The sequence below is a fragment of the Anolis sagrei genome, chromosome 1 (assembly GCF_037176765.1).
Source record: "Anolis sagrei isolate rAnoSag1 chromosome 1, rAnoSag1.mat, whole genome shotgun sequence".
Taxonomy (NCBI): domain Eukaryota; kingdom Metazoa; phylum Chordata; class Lepidosauria; order Squamata; family Dactyloidae; genus Anolis; species Anolis sagrei.
In genome coordinates, this window is record NC_090021.1 from 173,636,614 (window position 1) to 173,651,177 (window position 14,564).

A 14,564-nucleotide genomic window follows, 5' to 3' on the forward strand; every position below is an offset into this window, starting at 1 on the left:
AAACACCTTTTGGAGGTCATAACTTTTTAGAAGGCAAAAACCCTTTCGAGTAGAATCTTCTCTTGTGGTATACAACCAGATACAATTATGCAATGCACTGGTTTCAATTGTTAGTCTGAATAACCTATTATCTTTGATCTCTTAGGACGGTGGTTCTCAACCTTTGGGTCCCCAGGTGTTTGGCCTACAACTCCCAGAAATCTCAGCCACTTTACCAATTGTTAGGAATTGAAGGCCTAAACATCAGGGGATCCATAGGATGAGAACCACTGTGTTAGGAAAACATTTTGCCAGTGAATAAAAAACAGCAGTGCTTCAGAAATATTTTTCACTGCCCAAAAAATATCTACTCTTCCATAAAACAACTTGTTTTATATCATGCACTCAAGAGACAAAAATGAAGTAGACTTTGATAAAAAATAACGTATTTGGTTTACTCACAACCTTCATATATTCAGCATACATAGGTACAAAATCATTCCAGTTTCAGGTATGTTTGAGAAAATTCTCTGTACTATCCAGCCAGGATATCTCTTACAGCAAAACAGCAAGCAAGTGTGTGATCTGAGATCTGAAGTAGTCTGTCTGTAGTCAGTCTGCTGTAGTCTGAAGTAACTTCTCAGGAACCATAGAATAAAGGAAGCTGCGTACCAGAACATGCATGCAGGAAGCAGGAAGCAACAGGATCACAGATAAACACCACCAGAAAAGGCTTGAAGAAGGTTGTCATTTCCAAGAAAAACAATAAGCAATTTAGCAATTTCTCTGTCAGAACGTTTTCAAAAATTCTAATTTTTGAACTCTATTTGCAATTTAGGACTAATTTTGCACAAAATACATGGGTTTTTATGTACTTTCCATGCTGCAAATTATAGTTCTGCATAGAAATAACATTTTATGTGCAGAATATGCTTTTTTTCTGGGCACATCATCCACATGCCAATTTTGCCCAGAATAAGTCCCCAATTATAGTCTATTCTGTGCAAAATAATAACCCTTTTTCTGCATAGTATTTTTTATTTCAGTGAAAAAACAAAAAACAGTCATGTGCAAGTTCAGAATTTTTCTCATCTGAGTTTCTCAACATTTGTTTTTCAAGAGTTTTTCAATTTTTTTTTATTTTACCAGGTTGGTAATTTTATGAACCAACTTTCTACAGTAGTAAAATAAGGATAAAATCCAAATACTCAGGAGGCATAACCAAGGAGGCTCCCCAGTCCAACTGTAAGGAACAGATCAGCATGCCCTGTCTCAGATTCCTTTTTGAAATTCATTCTTTTTTTAAAAAAAAAATACATTAACATTAAAACCAACATCAACTACGTTGGTATATTAATAAGTGTGCAAAGCCATCTCCCTTTATTATCATAGGATTTTCAGCTCAACTTTTCCAGAACAGCTTTCGTGTAGATAAAAAGGGCAGTTTGAGCAGGTCCATTTGAACACACACAGCTGTTCTGCTTCTGCTTGCTTTAAAGGGATGTTAATGGGTTTTTGTCAATTGTAACATGATGGAGGCAGGGAGGCACTAGAGATTGCAGAAGTCATCTAGGAGAGAAAACTGCAGCTTCACATGCCTGATATATCTTAGATGTTATGCGACTCCAGAAATTGATTTGAGATTGCTTTTACATTAACACATGCTCATCTGGAAGGCAGAGCAAATATACATGATTTCCCCATTTTCTCTCTGAAGACTTTGATTCACCTTACATCATACCATGGGGCCTACCATTTGCAGCAGGATATCCAATAATGCACCAGCCTTTTTAATAGACCTATTTATTTTACTTATTAGAGCCTCAAATTTCTGTATGATGCTTATGTAGAAGTAAAATAATACTTTACTTTTGAATTTCTAGTTCAAGTCTAGAATCTATGTGATGTGAGAATAATTCTAAAAGCGTAGCTACATGTTGCACTGAATTTTCTGACCATATTTTCACTCAATATGCATGCATTCATCCACATGCATCCAAAATATTACCATATCCTTTTCTCCCTCCTTGGAGAAGCACCTGTTAGGCCAGACTCTGCTTTCCTGCAGCTTGCCAATGCATAGTTCCAAAACTTCCATAACACCAAAACTTCAAAATGCTAAAATGCCAAAACTTCTTTCCCTAAGAGCAATTCCAAGGACCAGATCTGTTTTCCATACAGCAGAACCTGGCTCCCTGCACAAAATCTAAAACTCCAAAAACTCTTCCTCTTTCCTTGAGAAAGAAGCCCCAAAGTGACCAGAATCATGCTTTCTCACATAATATCTGTCACTCTCCTTAGGTACACTATCTCTCTCCTTCCCATGGAGCAGAACATAGCAGGAGAATCAGACTCCTCAGGTCGGTCACAATTTGATCATTATTAGATTGAGTCTTCTATAGGAATATTCTGCTGATGTAGTCCCAAAGTTGTAAATGAATGATAGACGTCTTCCATCCTGGCTCCTTCTCAGTTTCCTGGCCAGATGTTGATCTTCTTGATTAGTGTTAGAATCATAGAATCATAGAATCAAAGAGTTGGAAGAGACCTCATGGGCCATCCAGTCCAACCCCCTGCCAAGAAGCAGGAATATTGCATTCAAATCACCCCTGACAGATGGCCATCCAGCCTCTGTTTAAAAGCTTCCAAGGAAGGAGCCTCCACCACACTCCGGGGCAGAGAGTTCCACTGCTGAACGGCTCTCACAGTCAGGAAGTTCTTCCTAATGTTCAGATGGAATCTCCTTTCTTGTAGTTTGAAGCCATTGTTCCGTGTCCTAGTCTCCAAGGAAGCAGAAAACAAGCTTGCTCCCTCCTCCCTGTGGCTTCCTCTCACATATTTATACATGGCTATCATATCTCCTCTCAGCCTTCTCTTCTTCAGGCTAAACATGCCCAGTTCCCTAAGCCGCTCCTCATAGGGCTTGTTCTCCAGACCCTTGATCATTTTAGTCGCCCTCCTCTGGACACTTTCCAGCTTGTCAATATCTCTCTTGAATTGTGGTGCCCAGAATTGGACACAATATTCCAGATGTGGTCTAACCAAAGCAGAATAGAGGGGTAGCATTACTTCCTTAGATCTAGACACTATGCTCCTATTGATGCAGGCCAAAATCCCATTGGCTTTTTTTGCCGCCACATCACATTGTTGGCTCATGTTTAACTTGTTGTCCACGAGGACTCCAAGATCTTTTTCACACGTACTGCTCTCGAGCCAGGCGTCCCCCATTCTGTATCTTTGCATCTCATTTTTTCTGCCAAAGTGGAGTATCTTGCATTTGTCACTGTTGAACTTCATTTTGTTAGTTTTGGCCCATCTCTCTAATCTGTCAAGATCGTTTTGAATTCTGCTCCTGTCCTCTGGACTATTGGCTATCCCTCCCAATTTGGTGTCGTCTGCAAACTTGATGATCATGCCTTCTAGCCCTTCATCTAAGTCATTAATAAAGATGTTGAACAGGACCGGGCCCAGGACGGAACCCTGCGGCACTCCGCTCGTCACTTCTTTCCAAGATGAAGAGGAAGCATTAGTGAGCACTCTCTGTGTTCGTCCACTTAACCAATTACAGATCCACCTCACCGTAGTTTTGCCTAGCCCACATTGGACTAGTTTCCTTGCCAGAAGGTCATGGGGGACCTTGTCGAAGGCCTTACTGAAATCCAGGTACGCTACATCCACGGCATTCCCCGCATCTACCCAGCTTGTAGCTCTATCGAAGAAAGAGATCAGATTAGTCTGGCATGACTTGTTTTTGATAAATCCATGTTGACTATTAGCGATGACTGCATTTGTTTCTAAGTGTTTGCAGACCACTTCCTTAACAATCTTTTCCAGAATCTTGCCCGGTATCGACGTGAGGCTGACCGGACGGTAGTTGTTTGGGTCGTCCTTTTTTCCCTTCTTGAAGATTGGGACCACATTGGCCCTCCTCCAATCTGCTGGAACTTCTCCCGTTCTCCAAGAACTCTCAAAGATGGTTGCCAATGGTTCCGAAATGACTTCCGCTAGTTCCTTCAATACTCTTGGGTGTAGTTGATCTGGCCCTGGGGACTTGAACTCATTAAGAGCGGCCAGGTATTGCTGGACGACTTCTTTCCCAATTTGGGGTTGGATGTCCTCCAATCCCTCATCCACTCCATCTTGCTGAGGTTGAAGACTCTCTTTTTGTGAGAAGACTGAGGCAAAGAAGGCATTAAGTAGTTCTGCCTTTTCCCTATCCCCTGTCAGCATTGCCCCATCTTCTCCTCGAAGAGGTCCTATCGCCTCCTTGTTTTTCCTTTTTCTACTGACATAAGAATAGAAGCCCTTTTTATTGTTTTTAATGTCCCTGGCAAGTCTGAGCTCGTTTTTTGCTTTAGCTTTGCGGACCTTTTCCCTACAGGTGTTGGCTATTTGTTTGAATTCTTCTTTGGTGATTTCTCCCTTTTTCCACTTCTTGTGCATGTCTCTTTTGTGTCTTAGCACAGTTAGAAGTTCTTTGGACATCCATTCTGGCCTCTTTGCACTTGTCCTATTTTTTCTCTTTGTTGGCACGGTTTGCAATTGCGCCTTGAGTATTTCACTCTTGAGAAGTTCCCATCCATCCGTAGCTCCCTTGTCTTTTAGTATCTGTGTCCACGGAATGCTGCTCAGCGTTTCCTTCATTTTTTGGAAATCAGCTCTCCTAAAGTCCAAAATGCGGGTTTGACTTGTCTTAGTTTCGGCCTTCCTTTGTACCTCAAATTGCAGGAGCACATGGTCACTTGCCCCTAAGGATCCTACCACTTCGACCGCATCGATCAGGTCCTCCACATTTGTTAGGATGAGATCAAGAGTAGCCAATCCCCTTGTTGCCTCTTCTGTTGATCTTATGTTGACTTCCTTCTTAACATAAGGAATGTTGCAAACATTTCCTTAACTGTATTGTCGAAGGCTTTCATGGCCAGAATCACTGGGTTGTTGTAGGTTTTTTTCAGGCCATGGTCTACAGGCATTCTCTCCTGACGTTTCGCCTGCATCTATGGCAAGCATCCTCAGAGGCAGTGAGGTCTGTTGGAATTAGGCAAAAGGGTTTATATATCTGTGGAATGACCAGGGTGAGACAAAGGACTTTTCTCTGCTGGAGCTAGGTGTGAATGTTTCAACTGACCACCTTGATTAGCATACAATGGGCTGACTGTGCCTGGGGCAAACTTTTGTTGAGAGGTAATTAGATGTCCCTGCCTGCTTCCTCTCTGTTGTTGTGCTGTTGCAATTTTAGAGTTTTTTTAATACTGGTAGCCAGATTTTGTTCATTTTCATGGTTTCCTCCTTTCTGTTGAAATTGTCCACATGCTTGTGTATTTCAATGGCTTCTCTGTGTAGTCTGATATGGTGGTTGTGAGAGTGGTCCAGCATTTCTGTGTTCTCAAATAAAATGTTGTGTCCAGGTTTGTTCATCAGGTGCTCTGCTATGGCTGACTTCTCTGGTTGAAGGAGTCTGCAGTGCCTTTCATGTTCCTTGATTCGTGTTTGGGCAATGCTGCGTTTGGTGGTCTCTATGTAGACTTGTCCACAGCTGGATGGTACACGGTAGACTCCTGCAGAAGTGAGAGGATCCCTCTTGTCCTTTGCTGAATGTAGCATTTGTTGGATTTTCTTTGTGGGTCTATAGATAGTTTGTATGTTGTGTTTCCTCATCAGCTTCCTTATGCGGTCAGTTGTTCCCTTGATGTATAGCAAGAACACTTTTCCTCTGGGTGGATCTTCATCTTTTTTCTCGTGGTTTGTTCTTGGTCTTGCAGCTCTTCTGATGTCTGAGGTGGAGTCTCCATTGGCCTGTAGAGCCCAGTTGAGGTGGTTCAGTTAATCTTGAAGGAGGTGGGGTTTGCAGATTCTTTTTGCACGGTCTGCCAAGGCTTTAATAGTGCTTCTTTTTTTACTTGGGTGATGGTTGGAGTTTTTATGTAGATATCTGTGTGTGTGTGGGGGGGGGGGGGGGGGTTCTATAAACGGTGTGACCCAATTGTTGATCTGGTTTGCGGATGACTAGGACATCTAGAAAAGGCAGTCTTCCTTCATTTTCTTTTTCCATGGTGAACTGGATGTTCCTTAACTTGAAAGAACAATTGTCACAGTTCTTATCAATTCTCATTAGCAGGTTTTGATCACAGTTACAGCAAGCAGGTAGTTAGTCATTGCAGGCCTTAATATTATACTGGTGTTTCCAAAATTATTAACTCCAACCACACATCCTTCCATTCATTCCCACACATCATATTAAATTCATATTTGTCAGATCTGCACATTGAATTTCTTGTGACACAAACATAAACACACAGGACAATTTGACTTGGACAATTTCTAGAAGACTTATACAGTTTCTTTCTATTTTAATATTTTTTTATTATTTTCAATTTACATATTAATAACAGTGAAACAAATCTATACGCATGTATCTATGCACAAACCAGTACAATACTTCCTAACATCTATATAATATTCATACTTGGTTATATTACACAGCTTCTTTCATCTTGCTTTCCATTTTCTTAGCACCTTGCTCATGGTGTGTTTTGTTTCTTTAAAAATGCGAAGGGAAAACTCACACAACTCTTCACAGATGTAGCACGTGCTGAGACTCTGCAAACTTCAAATATGGGATATATTGAGGATGCTTAGTATTAGAGAAGAGGATGTAGTGAAGATAAGGAGAAGCCAAAGTTGAAGGAAACATTTTATTGAAGTATTATATATCTGGATTACAGCATCCTTACAGGCAAGTTGTGCCTTCTTGTAGTGCTTTTAAATAAAATCTGAAGGCTTAACAGAGATGTCTGAAAAAAGCAATTCATTTCTCTTTAACTCTTGATATTTCTCTGCCTGCTTTTAATAAGATTAGATTTGGGTTTTTTTTAAAAAAAAAAACAATAAAAAGCTAGCAACCTGTGGCTCCGTCAGACAAAAATATAGACATTACCATTGGTAGTTACTGTAAGAGAAAAGCACAATGAAAAATTCATCTGATTTGCTCATATTTTCTGTGCTCATCCAACTGGAATTCCTTTCAAATGCAGGGGAACAATTTGTCAGCACCTACACTGCTATTTCTTTAGTTGTCTGGAGGCCCACGTTCCACCATTTCTCCCTAGTCGTAAAATATAGTTTGTTATAAATAATGGTCCAGCTTTTCTGTAGTGTTGATTATCCCAAGTTTCTCATAGTTGAGATTACTACTTCGATAGATTTGTTGTAGCTATATGTCATCAGGTTAGTTTTGACCTGTGATGACTTAATAGAGGCTGTAGGGATTCTCTACATTTTAAATAGAGTTCCTCCACAATGCATTCTACCACAGGTGACAATGGACGTCTGCAGTTCATTTACATAATGATCACAATTTATGCATAATCTGTTTTAATAAGAAGATCTATCATACAAGAGAATAAAAGTAGAATATTTTTTATGTTTAGAGCATAATATAGTAATGTTTGATTATCTAATTCTGTATTTTTATTGGGGTGCTTCCTCAGAATCAACATAAATACAGAGTACATTTATAACTTATAGCTGTTGATTTATTCTATGGGATTTTCAGAGGTGGGCGCTATAAAATTATATCGTGCAAATCTCTCTCACACACAAACACACACAACACACACAACACACACACACACGAGGGGAGAGGGAATTGATGACTCAGAAATTTAAGGAAAGGAGGCTATGCTGTAGTAATCTTATTTCAATGAGCTATTTCTTTTAAATAATATCTTTAGTAGTAGTAGTAGTAGTAGTAGTAATTTTATTTTTTTATTTCAAAAAAGTAAATTTTTTTCAGAAAGTACATACTTCACTCTATTTTTCGACATAGTTGCCAAGTTTGTTCAAACACTTATCATATCTCTGAACCAATTTTAAAATACCTTCTTCATCAAAACTTGCCACCTGCTCCGAAACTCCGGATAATCTCCCCCAGTGGCTTCATGTAGATGTTAAATAACATTGGGGACAGTACTGAACCCTGAGGGACTCCACAAGACAATGGTTGTGGAGCCGAACAGGTGTCACCCAGTAACACCTTCTGAAACCGACCCTCCAGGAAGGACTGAAGCCACTGCAAAACAGTACCTCCAAGTCCCATTTCTGCGAGGTGTCCCTGAAGGATACCATGGTCAATGGTATCGAAGGCCGCTGAGAGGTCCAGCAGAACCAACAGGGACACACTCCCCCTGTCAAGCTCCTGGAACAACCACAAGGCACACTGGAACAACCACATTTTCAAGCTCCTCCTAAAAATTGCCAAAGTTGGGGCATGCCTGATATCCTTGGGGAGTGAGTTCCAGAGTCGGGGGGGCACCACCGAGAAGGCCCTCTCCCTTGTCCCCACCAATCGTGCCTGCGATGGAGGTGGGAGCATGAGTAGGGCCTCTCCAGATGATCGAAGAGATCGTGTGGGTTCATACACACAAATGTGGTCACGCAGGTAGGCAGGTCCCAAACCGTTCGGGACTTTGTAGGCAAGAACCTGCACCTTGAATTGGGACCGGAAGATGAATGGCAGCCAATGGAGCTCCTTAAACAGGAGGGTTGACCGCTCCCTTTAAGGAGCACCAGTTAACAACCTGGCCATCGACCATTGGACCAATTGAAATTTCCGGGCCGTTTTTAAGGGCAGCCCCATGTAGAGTGCATTACAGTAGTCCAATCTGGAGGTAACTAAGGCATGGACCACCCTGGCCAGATCCTCCTTCACGAGGTATGGTTGCAGTTGGCGCACGAGTCTTAATTGTGTGAAGGCCCTCCCAGCCACCGCCGACGCCTGAGCTTCAAGCATAAGTGATGAGTCCAGGAGGACACCCAAACTGGGACCTGTATAAACATTCACTCACTAATTCAGAATTAAGCTATCATCTCATAAGATAACATTGCATCAGGAATATTACTTATATTTACTTTACCAAAAATGCTTCTGGCTTGCTCCAGATGCCCAAGTAAGTTGCATCCCATCACTTAGGTAGAGTACAAAGGGGAAAAAACATGAAAACGGTTCTTTGTTCCAAAAAGGGAGTAAAAATAAAAAAGAATTCCTAAGAGGTACTTTGGAAATAAAATCAGGAGAGAACGTTTGCAGAAATAATGGGCTTCCTGTAAAACACCATGAGTTCTTTTTGTAAATGCAACTCTTCAGGCAAGTGAGCTAGTCACGTTGTGTGGTATATGCATGCCGGCAGCATTTTATTCCAAGGATGTAAAAGTCAGGTCTGAAAATTCATACGAGGCTAATGGTTAAAATGTGTCTGATGGGTAGTTGAAGGAATGGCAGCAAGCAAGCAAAACCTTTTCCTTCCTCTTAGGTATTCTGACAAGCAGATATTAAAGAGCTGGAAATGTCAGGTGATGTAAGGAAGCAGCTGGCCTCGCTGACAGGTTCTACAGGACTGCGTTTGTGCTGTCAAAGCACTGCATATGACAACCCAAAGAAGTGACAGTAATAAGAATGTTTCGCAAAGAGAACAAACCTAATAGAGATGCCTTTGCTGACAATTACATGCATATGTTAACGGTAGTCTCTCCTCTTTTAAGAAGAATGGCAGGCAGGAGGAAGAGATTACTCACCCTATATTCTAATTCGTTGGTTTTCACTATTACAGCAAACCACGCTATAGTTGTTTTCAGGGCAGGAAACGTAGCTGTCAGTTGGTTTCTGCCCGGCAGCATTTCAAGAAGCCTCTACAGCCAATTATTGTTTATTGGGATTATTTATAGCATTGTTGCACCTGATGACCTCTCTCTATTGTACTCACGATTTTATGAATACAGAAAAGGTCACTGCTCTGAGGTGGAGGAGATGACCACTTGAAAATAGAGAAGGGCAAAAGGGTGGGAGGCAAGAAAGCGTGACTGCGGATGAAGATGGATTTAAGGCAAAGAAACATGCATAAGCAGATTCCTAGAAGGGTTTTCTTTTAGAAAAGAAAGAAAGAAAGAAAGAAAGAAGGAAAGAAAGAAAGAAAGAAAGCTGCCTGGCCCAACTGCACATTATTTATTTTTATTATTTATTTATTTACAGCTTTCATATTCCACCCTTCCCACCCCGCAGGGGACTCAGGGCAGATTACAGTGTACACATATATGGCAAACATTCAATGCCAATTTTGACATACAACATATACAGACATACACAGAGGCTATTTAACTTTTTCTGGCCGCCAGGGGAGCTGTCACTTTCATCGTCCATCTGCAACACTGATGACGTACTTCCGCATTCCCCACATGCTTTTGCTGGAGTGCTTTGCTGGAGTCTTTTTTATGGCCTCATAAATTAGTTAATTTAATTAAGTCTATTAAGTCAGAGAAGTGGGTCGGGCTTCCTCAGATCTTCCTGACCACTCACATCACACACAATAAGCATAGGGTCCCTTATGGTATACAGGCAGTCCCCAAGTTATAAACATCTGACATATAAACAAATCATAGTTGTGAATGGGGCTGAGACAACAGGACATAAGAGAAATCTGCACCTAAGAAGGGAAAATCATTCCTGAAAGAGTTATCAGAGGGGAAAGGAGTCTCCACTGAAGCTTTCTTACAAATCCTTGTTTCCACAACAAGCCAATATTTGCAAAATCCAATTATCACTGGGACAAAAAGTGAGGTGAAATCTTCTGAACAGGGGCACAGACAGCAAAGCAAATACCACAGGAGGGGGGATTCTTATTTACAGGATAAATGCCCACATCCCTCTACCCCCGGTAGTTAAAACCCAACAAGATGCCAGTGCAAGTGAACGATTTAAGTAGACTATGTACTTTTCTATAGGACGTATACTTTAAGCCCAGTGGGAAGCCAGGGGGCCTCAAAGAGAGGTTCTTGGGGATTTTTCTGAAGTTATGGTCTTTAGAGTCTTTAATGATGCACCAAAATCTTTATTATGGAACAAACAACAAATCTTTAATGGTTCAAACACTTCAAGGCTTTCTTAGTCTAGTCCTCAATCGACTGGCACCTGACTTTAATTAACTGTACTTTCTCTGTAGGAAAAAACCCTATTTAACCTCTCCCAGGCTGTTTACTATCTATGCCTCATCGGTGTGGGTCCTACTACCGATTCCAAATGCGTCTGGGTATCGAGTAGACCTACCAGCCGAGGCTTGAAGATATTTCAGCTGGAATTCCGTGGATCTGTAATGCTGTTCTCCCTTCGAGAATTCTTAGAAACTTCAGGGCTGTTCCCTCTGATGCTGTGAGGTTGAGAGGCTGTGAGAGGCTTTCTCCTGGAATTTCTGCTTCTGTATCCCTGGATGTTACTTTTCCCTGGAAGCTCCTTTTTCCTGGATGGTTATTTTTCGCTGGACGCTCTGTTTCCCTGGATGCTCTTGGGAAAAGAAGCTTTTCTACGGGACGAGCTGGTCTCCAGCCTATAGTTTAGCTTCGTTGTGTGAGACTGCCAAAAAAATGGCTCCTTTCACTCCCAGAGCCCTGAACAAGGGGCGGAACCAAAGCTTAATTATGATGGAGAGGAGGCCTGCCCTATGACTGCAAACAGATAACAGAAAGAAAAGAGAATTGGAGCTCCTGGTACAGTCGTACCAGCACAATTGTACTTCACTTCATTAGCGCAGTCACCAATTTTTGGTCCTACCCACATAGGACTGACATCTGGCACTGCTTCTGTTCCTTAATTTTTTATTTTTAATGCAATTTCACAATTTCAGTAATTAAAAATATATAAATATGAAATATAAAAAGGAAAACAGTCATTGTGAGCATAGCAACGAAGGGGGAGGCAAAAAAAGGAGGAGAATCCTACTCTCCGATGCTGAGTGGTGACTGTCACACAGAGGACCTTTTCAATGGCTGTCCCACAACTGTGGAATGACTTGCCAGAAGAGCCCTGTTAGTTAAATGAGGTATCGGAATTAAAAAAAACAATTAAAAACCCATGTCTTCTGGCAGGCCTACCCAGTCAACTTTCAATAATGAGTTTTGATTTGCGTTCTATTACCACTATATGCCAAGCTATGTTTGGTATAAGTTTTCATTTGTGTGTGTGTGTGTGTGTTTATCTATAAAATTTAGTAATTTATTGCATGTTTATATTCAGTTGTTTTTAATTTGTTGTACCCTGTCTTGAGCCATCAGTAGAGGCAGGTAACAAATAAAATGTCATCTCCTTCCCCTTCCCCTTCTCCTTCCCCTTCCCCTTCCCCCTCTCCTCCTTCTCCTTCTCCTCCTCCTCCTCCTCCTCCTCCTCCTTCTCCTCCTCCTCCTCCTCCTTCTTCTTCTCCTCCTCCTCCTCCTTCTCCTTCTTCTCTGCTGGCATACAAGCATAGAAGCAAAAGGGAGCCATTGCAGAAGGGAACCATCACACAAAAGCAAAAGAAACCCATTTCACAGAAGTAAAAGGAACCATTGAACAATTAAAACCCATCCATAGCTCACAATCCAACAACATTCTCATCTCCTGCCTTGACTTGTGAGCTATGGATGGGTTTTAGCTGTTAATAGCTAGGGTTGTTCATGACTATTTAAAGATTATCAACCACATAGATGAAATTTGATGAAATTGCTTGCTTGGTTGCTGGCATTACAGCAACACAGTGGGCTAAACACTTGAAAAATTGGTTTCCATAATGCTGCAATATCCATGTTCTTTAACATTTCTAACCATTTTCAAGGCAGTCCCTGCCACCCTCAGTTTCTAAAAGTTTCTCAGTGATCTATCTTTCTACTTAGAATCTCATAAAGATAATTTTATGGTGATTAATTCATTTAGGGAGCTCGGTCAGCAGATTATGCTGTGCTTTATTCTTGTTCTCAGTCACCTTTCATTCAGGCAGCATTTTAACATTTGACATTTTTCTGTCATTGCTTTACCCCTGGGGACAGGGATTCCTACTGCAAACACCATCAGAGCCATCACCTTTGCAGCTATAACTCAACCAGCAGTTATTGATCAAGCCCTTGTCTTGACATGATTCCATATCATTTTCCATTGACAAAAATGTAAGGATGTCAAAATAAGATTGGCAGCTGGGAAGCCTGTGCTGCTCACTACCAGAGCAGTGAAAATATTTCACAGATAGATGCTCCTAAAAACCATTTTCAATTAGGCAACAGCTAAATGGGTGGTAATTTTATCCTATTGTTTTAGTTTTAGTAGTCACAGAAGGACTGCTCTCCTTTTAGCAGCAATTTACACATTTGCGGAGCAGTTGTCATGTCACTCTTTACAGTTCCCATCCAGTGGTTAAATGCTCAGAGATATTTCCATTTTTTTCCCTGTTGGATACTACAGGCCCGTAGCCAGGATTTCGTTTCGGGAGAGGCTGAATCTTTTTCAGGGGGGGGGAGGGCTGAGTTTCGGGGGGGGGGGGGCTGAGTCTGAGTGAAAGAGGGTCTAGCCTAGCAAACCTTTTGTATCATTACCCAATACCCCCATGCATATGGGATATATTGAGCATGGTGATCAGATCATGATATGAATAAACATAACAGTTTAAATAATGCACCAGTAAGGCCTTTTTGCGAACCATCATGATAATTTCAGGGGGGGCTGAAGCCCCTCGAGCCCCCCCCCCCCCCCCCCCCGCCCTGGCTACATGCCTGGGATACTACATTCCAAATTCAACATTGCTTTCAGTGAAAGCATAAAATCTTCAATTTGAGAATTATTTGATTTGAAAAATGCACATGGTTGGAAAATGCACACTTGTATATCTCATCTAAACATATATGTACAGAAAATGCACAGAATTTTTATTTTCTACACAAGCAAAATCACGTTTTGTTGTTGTTGAAAAACACGGTTTTCTGCATGGAAAACTTGTTTTGCAAGAGAAGCACAAAATAAGCCCCTGAATTCCAAAAACGGTGTTCAATACAGCTTGAAGGCTTCCTTGCAACAATAAGAGAAAAATAATAGAATTATTTGATTTTGTCTTTGAAAACATTTGGAAGCAGCCCAAAGATCAGAAACATTGTATTGTCGAAGGCTTTCATGGCCGGGATCACTGGGTTGTTGTAGTTTTTTCGGGCTATATGGCCATGGTCTAGTGGCATTCTCTCCTGACGTTTCGCCTGCATCTATGGCAAGCATCCTCAGAGGTAGTGAGGTGACCTTTGATATTGGATCTGTATGACGCATGGAGAATTATTCAAATCTATATTCTTGAGCAGAGTATCTCAAACTGTATTCCTCGAAACGTCAGGAGAGAATGCCTCTAGACCATGGCCATATAGCCCGAAAAAACTACAACAACATCAGAAACATTTCTTGACAGCTCCCAAGGGAGACCTGAGAAAAAACAGCCAATCACATTGTTCCAGAAGCTGTGAAAACTTTTGCCAAATGTTTCCCAGAAAAGAAACATCAGAGGGGATATTTGTGAGCTGTGATCATTGCCAAGGAGCTGTAAGAACAACTGTTAGGAATTGTGGAAGCTGAAGTCCAAAACATTTGAAGGAATACAGTGTGAGATACTCTGCTCAAGAATATAGATTTGAATAGAGCAAGAGTGAGCAAAGGGCTGCTCTCAAGACATTATGGGACTCCCAATATTCCTCAGATGTTTTCGATAGCAAGCATGAGAGCGGTTCAAAAAAACTTCCAGGAGGCTGCATTTGAT

General features: G+C 41.3%; 1 protein-coding gene across 2 annotated transcripts in view; it reads left to right on the forward strand.

Moving 5' to 3' along the window:
- Positions 1-14,564, forward strand: part of SPAG16 (sperm associated antigen 16) — a 590,759-nt gene that overhangs the window by 557,332 nt on the left and 18,863 nt on the right. The gene's annotated exons all lie outside the window — the stretch shown is intronic.